The following is a 9967-nucleotide window of genomic DNA, read 5'->3' as shown; positions in this document are numbered from 1 at the left end:
CTTCCTAACTCATTCTATGATACCAGGATCACCATGATACCAAAGCCAGGAAAAGTCACCACAAAAAAGGAACCTATAGACTGATATCCATTATGAATATAGATGCAGAGATCCTCAATGAAATACTAGCAAACCAAATTCAATAGCACATCAAAGAAATAATCCACAACCAAGTAAGCTTCATCACAAGGATGCAGGGATGGCTTAGCATACATAAATCAATAAATGTGATTCACTGCATAAAGAGAAACAAAAACAAAGATCATATGATCATTTCAATAGATGCAGGAAAAGCATTTGGCAAAATTCAGCCCTCTTTTATGACAAAGCCCACAACAAAAAAGGGATAGAAAGCATATACCTTAAAATTATAAAAGCCATATATATAAAACCCACAGGGTGGCACCTGTGGCTCAAAGGAGTAGGGCGCAGGCCCCATATGCCAGATGTGGTGGGTTCAAACCCAGCCCTGTCCAGAAACTGCAAAACAAACAAACAAACAACAACAACAACAAAAAACCTCATAGGCCAACATCATACTTAATGAGAAAACATTGAAAACATTCCCCCTAAGAAATAGAACAAGACAAGACTGCCCACTTTTATCATTTCCATAAAACATAGCATTTGATACTTACCTGGCAGGGGAGATACCATGATCACGAAGGTGGTTTTCCCAGGGCGAGGCTTATCCATTGCACTCCGGATGTGCTGACCCCTGCGATTTCCCCAAATGTGGGAAACTCGACTGCATAATTTGTGGTAGTGGGGGACTGCGTTCGCGCTTTCCCCTGGGGAAAAAAAACAAACAAAAAAAACATAGCATTTGAAATGCTAGCTAGAATAATAGGCAAGAGAAAGAAATAAAGTATTTTCAAGTGGGAAAGAGGAGGTTTTTCACCAATGATGTGATCTTGTATCTAGAAAATCCCAAAAACTCCACCAAGAGGTTCCTAGACTTGATAAATAAATTCAGGAAATTCTCAGGTTACAAAATCAACATGTACAAATCAGCAGCATTTCCATATACCAGCAACGGTCAAGCTAAGAATCAAATCAAAGGTTTGATATCATTCACATAGCTACAAATAAAATAAAATACTTAGGAATATACTCAGCCAAGGAGGTGGAAGTAATCTACAAGGAGAACTATAAAACACTGTTGAATGAAACCCCACATGGCACAAAGGAATGGAAAAACATCTCATGCTCATGGATCAGTAGAATAAACATCGCTAACATGTCCCAAAGTGATTTACAGATTTAACACATTCTCATCAAAATGCCATTGTTATATTTCACAGATCTAGAAAAAAATAACTCCATGCTTCATCTGGGACCAAAACAGATCCCAAATAGCCAAAGCAATTTTATGCAAAAAACAAAATAAAACAAAACAAAAACAAATCTGGGGGCATTACATTATCACACTTCAAATTATAGTACAAGTTTATAGTAACCAAAACAGCATGGTAAGGGTATAAAAGCAGAGACATAGACTAATGGAACACAACAGAGAACCCAGATATAAAACTATTTACCTGTAATCACCTGATCTTTGACAAATCAGACAAAAATCATGCACTGGGGAAAATAAACCCTGTTCAATAAATGGTACTGGGAAAATCAGATAGCCACACACAGAAGAATGTAACAGGAGCCCTATCTCTCACTATTTACAAAAATTAATACATGATTGATAACAGACTTAAATGTAAGGCCTGGAATCATAAGGATTCTAGAAAAAAATGTAGGAAAAACTCTTCTAGATGTTGGCCTAGGCAAAGAATTTATGACTAAGATCTTAAAGGAAATTGCAGCAACAACAAATGTGAATAAAGTAAGATGGCTAAATTAAAAAGCTTCTGCACAGGAGATGAAATAATCAACACAGAAAACAGATAATCTACAGAATACGAGACAATATTAGCAAACTATCCATCTGTTAAAGGGCTAATATCCAGAATCTATAAATAACTCAAAGAAATCAGCAAGAAAAAACCCCTGAAACAACCTAATTAAAAAGTTGGCAAAAGGCATCAATAGAAGTTTTTCAAGAGACGATAAATAGCTGAAAAAAATATTCAAAAATGCTCAATATCACTCATTACCAGGAAAATGCAAGTGAAAACCACAACGAAATATTACCTTGCCCCTGTAGAAAAAGGAATGCTTATACCAGACATCCTCAAACTACCACTGGCGGGCCACATGCAGCCCACCTAGGAAATTCATCTGGCCCGCCAGGTGTTTTTGCTGCCACTGCTTGTCCTGCTTAGAAGCTGACTCGTCCCAGGGCCCGCAGTCCGGCCCTCCAAGGGTCTGAGGGACAGTGAACTGGCCCCCTGTTTAAAAAATTTAAGGACCCCTGGGCCTTATACACTATTAGTGGGACTGAAAATTAATACAAACTCTGTGGAAAACAGTATGGAGATTCCTTAGAAAGATAAATAATGGTAGGTCCCATTCAATCCAGCACCCCCACCATTGGGTATCTACTCAAAGGAGAAATCATTTTATCAAAAGGACACCAGTTCTTGAGTGTTTATTGCAGCACAATTCACAATTGTAAAGATGTGAAATCAAACTAAGTGCTCATCAATTCATGAGTTAACACAATCTGGTATGTGAATATGTGCTACTCAGCCATAAAATGCAATGTGTGAAATACTACTCAGCCCTAAGATGGAATAAATTAATGTCTTTTGCAACAATTTGGATGGAACTAAAGTCCATTATCCTAAGTGAAGTGTCTCAGAGTGAAAAAATGAACACCACATATACTCTTTAATAATTTAGAACCAATTGATGGGCATACGTGGAACAGAGAGAAGTTAAAGTCATTGGAAATCAAGAGGGGGGAAGTGGAGAGGCGGGGATGGGCAAAACTTACCTAACAGGTTTAATGTACACTATTTGGGTGATAGGCACACTAAGAGCTCCGACTTAGGCATTATAAGAGCTATCCGTGTAACACAAATATTTGTACCCCCTTAATATTTTGAAATTTAAAAAATGGAATAAACAAAATCATCTTAAAAAAGCAGAAAAGAAATTACCTTTGGATTCAGATAGGCTCAAGAGTCGCCCAGGAGGGGAGAGTAGGCTTGGGATTAGAAGAAAGATCCAACAGACAGGATTCCAGGCCTTCCCTAGTGAACTTGACTAATGCATTTGTAATTTTACCTGCTAAAAGAAAATTGAAAGCTACCCACCCACTTCTCTCATTTTCTAGATGAGAAAACATCCTAAAACCTTTCATAGTTAGAAGCAATGTGACAGAGAGGGTGGCATTGCCTGTACTCTGGGTGGCTTTCCTTGTCACTTACACAGCCATTTTAATTTAAAAATTAGTACCTCACAGAATTATTTTGAGGATAAAATGACACAATGTAGCTGAAAGTTCTGTTTGCAACAAAGAAAGCCCCCAGCACAATGCAGTAAAGTTGGAGGATACTATAAATGGCAAGAGTCTGGAGGCCAAAATTCAAATGTTTTTACTACCTCTTTCTCTTTTCACCAAACCCAATTTCTTGTGCAGTAAGCTTTGTGAATGCAGATTTTACACTTGTCCAAATGCACCTTAATTAGGATCATCTCAGGAGACTTGGTAGAGATATTTCTGTTCATCAGGGCGAGTGTGGTCATCATGAATCTGGGACTAGTTCTTAGTGGTAAAAAATATTTACTTTGTCACTTATCTGGTGAATTCATTAGTCTATTCCCTTATTCCTAAGTCATGGGAATTGTTACTTGAGAATCGTATAGCCCAATTCTTATTGACTTTGAAGGAAAAATATTATCGATTTCAACCTGGACCTGCCTGGACCTTCTGTTGTGATATTCCGAGATCCATAAAACATGACCTGGATGAACATAAGTGAATGTTATTTAAATGAGTAAGTCAGTTTTGGAATTGGCACCACCGACTTTATTCTTGGGATTTAAAACAAATATCTCTTTCCCATTCTTCCCACCCACCATAACACCCCTTTATTTCATCAGTACTATAAAGTCACCAGAAGAAAAAAATGTTACAAAATTCTAGAGTTGGATTCTCCTGTTATAGTTCCCTAATTCTAAACAGAGGAACTTCAGATTTAGAGAAGCTGAGTGTTTACTAAGACTGTGTTGTTTTAATCAAAACAGAGTCCAGAAACCCAGATAATTTTCAGAGAGTGCTTTTGAAATGTGCTCTGGCTCGGCACCCATAGCTCGGTGGTTAGGGCACTGGCCACATACACTGAGGCTAGAGGGGGTTTGAACCTGGCCTGGGCCAGTTAAATAGCAATGACAACTGTAATAAGAAATAGCCGAGAGTTGTGGCAGGCACCTGAAGTCCCAGCTACTTGGGAGGCTGAGGCAAGAGAATCGCTTGAGCCCAAGTCTTTGAGGTTGCTGTGAGCTGTGATGCAACAGCATTCTACTGAGGGTGACATAGTGAGACTCTGCCTCAGAAAAAAAAGAGAAATGTGCTCTGTTGGCACTTTGGAAAATCGAACTGGCTGACATTATCTTTGCAAATTGCCAATACTAGTAACAAACAGAAGATATTATTAAGTTAAAAAGATTATGTGTTTCAGAACAAAAGATTTACAATGACTTAAAATATAATAACATCTCATTGTTACCAGATTTTTGATACTGAATTTCCAGGCTCTTGGTCTGGGTGGTTTGAAGAATGAAGCAACGGACCACAGGATAGGTTTTATTCAACAGGTATAAGTGTTTTAGCTCTTATAACAAGCCAAACCTCCTTGTAGAGTAGAATTAGCAGTAAGATAGGTTTTATAATAAGAGTGTTACAGCTCTTATACAGGAACAAACCTCCTTGCAAGTGTTTACAGCTCTTATAAAGGAGAAAACCTCCTTGTGTTTACAGCTCTTACAAAGGGGCGAACCCCCTTGTGAGTGTTTACCGCTCTTATAAAGGGGCAAATCTCATAGAGCAGGATACAAGTGTTACAGAGCCAGACCTCCTTGCTCTATCTCCTGAGATCTGCCCAAATGTGCTCAGGGTCTCTGGCTTATATAGGGGCAGCTGTCCAATGAGCTTTTGGTGCTTGAAAATAGACTAATTGTGAATAGGTTTTGAAAACGGACCAATCAGGGATGCACTGGAGGAATCGCCAGAAGTCCACGTGAGGAGACAGCTGGGGGCCAGTGTCTTTCCCCGCAGGTGTTCGGTCCTTTTGGCTACTGGAGCCTTTGGTGGGGGAGGGAAGCTCCCATCCGCTTGCTCCAACCTGCCGGTTCCTCTGCCAGCTGCTGCCACCAAGACAGAGGTCGCAGGTCCCCAAGCCCCACTCGGCTGAGCTGGCTGGGGTGCCACTTTTCCGGTATCATCATCAGGCATCTTAGTATTTTCCAATGACCCTACATGAAGACGAATTTCACTACAGTGTGAGGTGGCTTCCTTTCTGCTGATTCCCATTTGTTTGGTCCCGCTAAGGTCAACTGTTTGCCACACATCACCAGAGTGATCCGTTTAAACTGCGGAGATTTGGTCCTAATTAGCCTGTTCCCTCTACCCTGGCCTGGTGTATTCTGCCCACTGTCCGAGGCATTTGCACCTTAAATATTGTTAATAGGAGGCTGAAGCTTACTCTGTTGCAAACTCTCCCAGCCACTTTCAAATATCTTATTTATTTATGTATCTTTTGGAGGCTTACCCAGCTGTTGATACATCAGTTGTCTTCTGTTCACAGAGTTTCTGGCCCACACACCAGCCATGGGGTTCTTAATTAACTAATGATTTAATACCCCAAAGACTAAAGAAAGATGTTCCCATTTAGAAGGCTAAAGGAGGGAAAAGGCATGGTTTGGGTGTCGGCGCAGGCGGCCAAAGGGTGTAAGCAGCTGTGGAAGTAGGCGGAAATGGCAAGAGAGGCCCATCATTAGCTGCAAGTTTGGACAACATTTCCAGAGGAAAATGATGTGTTTTTTCCTGTGACTTTGAAATTTTAAAAGTGCCTTTCCCTTAGTGCTCAGTCATTTCCACGTCTCACCCTTCTTTCTCTTTTTTAAAAAAGTTCCTTTTTTTTTCAACTTCAGAATGTGAGGGATACAGGTGTTTTGCTTATATAACTTGGTTTTGGTACAGACTGAGTCGAAGTTGAAGGAGAAAAGTCTCACAAAAACACCAGGCCTGTACCTGTGCCTGAATTCGCTTGCTGCTCCTGCAAAATGCAACTCCTTTAAGAATATTCTTCTCCATCTTCCTACTCCTGTAATTAGTGGAAATATTTAAAGAGGCTGTCAGCATTTCAGAGGCTCTTCTGGAGAGGCCGATGTAGCAGCAGGTGCTGCCAAGCAATGTGGGCAGTTTTCATGGCAACCAACATCGGTAACGAGGACATGATGAGACTGTAGGGAGGGTCTGACTTTAATTTCTTTGGTGGTAGAACGGGGATACAGGCAAAGACAGCCTATCGTGAACAGGAAGGCTCTGGCTGAGCAAGAAATTAGAACCAGGAGAGCTGCCTTTGGGTTGGGTGTACAGCATAACGGTATCTTTCCCCACATGGCCGTGTAGCTATTTGCCCTGTTGCCGGAGACTCCAGCCACTCTGATGAGCATTTTCAACGTAGACCTGCCCTTTCTATCTCTGAGATTCCACTCTCCTGAGCCTCCCTTTCAGATCAACGTGACACCAGAAGAAAGGCATAGTAACTTTCATTTATTTTGCAATTAAGTCTTGCAGGCAAGGCAGTCTTATTTCTCTCCCCTCATTGTTTTTGGTGTCCTCTTTGGTGGCGTGGGCAAGAGCTGGCTAGAGTACCTGCCTCATATTACCTACCTCCACATAAACTACTCAATAAATAAATGAAAGCCAGCCTTCCTGTTTTGCTGGCTTTGCATGTAGCTCACTCCAGGGTGAGGATGCAGCAGGCAGGTTCACGGGCAGTCAGGTGTCATTGGTGCTAATGCACTGCACCCTGACTATAGCTCACATTTTCGTGTTGCAGGCTGGATGTTCTCATTGTGCATGCGCGGGCGCGCGCGCGCGCACACACACACACACACACACACACACAATGTGAGGAGAGGGATATGCTAATTAGCATGATTGTGGTAATTTTATGATGTATAAGTTCACAAAAACATCGCTTTATAGATCATCAATATGTATAATTTTTATTTGTTAATTATAGCTCAATAAAACTGGAAAAAAATAGAGGAGAAAACTTCTAATGTATAACAACAATGTAAGCTTATCACTATCGAGTTTTGCCAGCTCGATTCAGAATTGCTAAGTCCAGTCTACTCTGGGGCCCCTGTGACTTTTCCTTTCTGGGCTGAAGGTCAGGACTCCGCTATGGTAGAATCACTGAGATCAAAGTCACCTGTGAATGCCAAAGGGGACAGCTAGTGAGGACTGACTAGGCGACACCCTCTATATCCTCCTTCTTATATTACACATATTCTTTGAAATTTTGTGTGTGTTATTTTCTCCATTTCAGATACGAAGAAGAAACTAAAACTTAGAAAGTGTGAAAAAGTTTACTCAGGTCACAAGGGGCAGAGTTAGAGTTTAACCCATGTCTGCAAAATTCCAGAGCCTGCTCTTATCAGTCCCAGCACTGGACCACACTGCCCTTCCACAAGTGGTGCTGAGGTATCCAGAAGTAGTGAACAGCCTAAGGTCACTACAAATTATTTTTCCTTGGGGCCAACTTTCTCATACAGATTGCTGATCCTCCATCTAGTGTAAGGGAAGTTCAGTTGATACTACATATTATACACAAATCAAAGTAGATATTCATCAGAGAAAATTGAATATGTAAAAATCTTAAACAACGTAAGCGTAGGTGCTACGGCTTCTGGTCTTGATCCTCACATACGTGGCAAAGACATAACTTTACTGAGAAAACACATTAAGTTGTAACACTTACCTTTATGTTTTTTAGGATTGTGTGTTAGTAAAGCCTTTCTCCTAAATATACTTGATTAGAGCAGTGAGCACACAATAATAGCGCTTAATGCTACAGCATGTTAATTTACATAACAATGATTTCATTTGCATTATTTCTCTTGTTCCTCCAAATAACCCTGCTAGGTGGGGTTAGTATTTTTCATTTTTATTTTACTTGTAAAAACTGAGCGTAAGATTGTCAGAAATGGTTCTCAGACCTTTTAAAAAATCTTGGATGTGGACTAGGGTACCAGACAGTCCAACAATTGTTTTGAATACTGATGGATATATCATCTTCTATTTGTAACCTTGACGTGCATCTGACATGACTTCTTATCCTTGGTGTTGCTTTTGTTTTGTTCTTGCAAGGTAGTTAACCCACTTTCAGATTTTTTTGTGTGTGTGAGACAGTCTCACTTTATCGCCCTCCGTATAGTGCCGTGGTGTCACACAGCTCACAGCAACCTCCCACTCCTGGGCTTAGGCGATTCTCTTGCCTCAGCCTCCTGAGTAGCTGGGACTACAGGTGCCCACCACACCGCCCGGCTATTTTTTGGTTGCAGTTTGGCCGGGGCCGGGTTTGAACCCGCCACCCTTGGTATATGGGTCTGGTGCCCTACTCACTGAGCCACAGGCGCCACCCCACTTTCAGATTTGAATTCATCCCTACTCTTAATGATTAACTGATACCATTTGGTCTTTTTCCCAGCTTAAGAACTCATCCTCTGCCTGTCTTTGTGACACATTTCTGGAGCTCTCCCATTCCTATTTTTGTTCTCTTAGGCTATCTGGTAAATAATTTGCCTTCATAACAAATGAAGAAAGCAAGGCTCAAAGAGTTTAATTACATTATCTAGTGTTACACTCTTGGTAGGGGGCAGGATTGAGATTTTGTCTTTTTTTCTCTCTGACATTGAATCATGTATTTTTCACATTAACTAACCTGCAAAGTCGATGTAGTAATGCTTCATCTTGAATATGACTGCCTGAAAAGTGCTTTGTTATTCATTTTAATAATGATGCTTCCAGTGCCAAGTGACTTGTCAATTGTAACTTTTCCATGTCAAAGAAAGAGAATAATAGGATTTAATTAATTGTCAAAACAGCATTCTAAATTGAGGCCAAGGATCATTTGCATTCCCACTGGACGTTCCTTGGAGAACATCATCACAGCATGGACTATTTTAAAGTTTTGCTGAACGCTGTTCACTGTAGAACATACACCACAGGCAACCCTGATACTATATATCAATATGTGATTACAGTGAAACCAACTGTTTGCAAATCAATTCTGTGAATTAATTTCTCCTGACATTTAATTCTTATTTTTCCTTTCATAAATCTTTTGAATTTTAAGAATGTTTGCAGAGCCACTTTTGACTTACATAGTACAGAAAACTAGTTATCTCTTCAGAATTGTTTATTCACTCCAAAGAAATCTGATGCCTATTTGATAACTTTTTTTTGCAGTTTTTGGCCGGAGCTGGGTTTGCACCCGCCACCCCAGCATATGGGGTCAGCGCCCTACTCCTTTGGGCCACAGGTGCTGCCCCCGTTTGAGAACTTTGACTTTCCCTGTAATCAGCTTCATCTTGAGATACTTTAGTGTAGATTACTTTTGTGCTTTGGAAAACTATAGAATAATAGTCAGTCAATATATTTTTCTAATCACTAAACACACGTTCCACATCACAGACAATTCCCTGGGCACAAAGCTTTGAATTGTTTATCAAATACAATCTTCATAAATCAGGTTGTGCGAAACTCCAAACTGCCTGAGCAGGAAAGATGCCACGAAGCGCTGTTTCTACTGGGCCTCATCCGGTAGAAGCTAAATCAGCTTAACAAGGCCATTCTTTGTAAAAAGTGTAAACAATCTTTTAGGTTTGTTTTCTGTGAAGACAACTACTGCAGGGAATGACTTGATAGTCCCAACTGCCCTTCTTGTAGTGAGATTTTTCATTCATAAACACTTCTTATTTTTAGCCAGGCCTGTGATGATAAGCCCATTAACTCTACGCTGTGAAATGAAAGGTTTGCCCCTTATTAAAG

General features: G+C 40.4%; 1 non-coding gene across 1 annotated transcript; it reads left to right on the top strand.

Moving 5' to 3' along the window:
• The first annotated feature begins 630 nt into the window (after positions 1 to 630).
• On the top strand, positions 631 to 794 carry LOC111726908. Its single transcript, XR_002774573.1, has one exon. It is a non-coding gene; the product is annotated as a U1 spliceosomal RNA (small nuclear RNA).
• Positions 795 to 9967: the final 9173 nt, after the last annotated feature.

Source organism: Otolemur garnettii, unplaced genomic scaffold, assembly GCF_000181295.1.
Source record: "Otolemur garnettii isolate 467f Iridium unplaced genomic scaffold, OtoGar3 scaffold00085, whole genome shotgun sequence".
NCBI classification, from domain to species: Eukaryota; Metazoa; Chordata; class Mammalia; order Primates; family Galagidae; genus Otolemur; species Otolemur garnettii.
The sequence above is the reverse complement of the archived record's forward strand: the minus strand, read 5'-3'. Positions and strand labels throughout refer to the sequence as shown.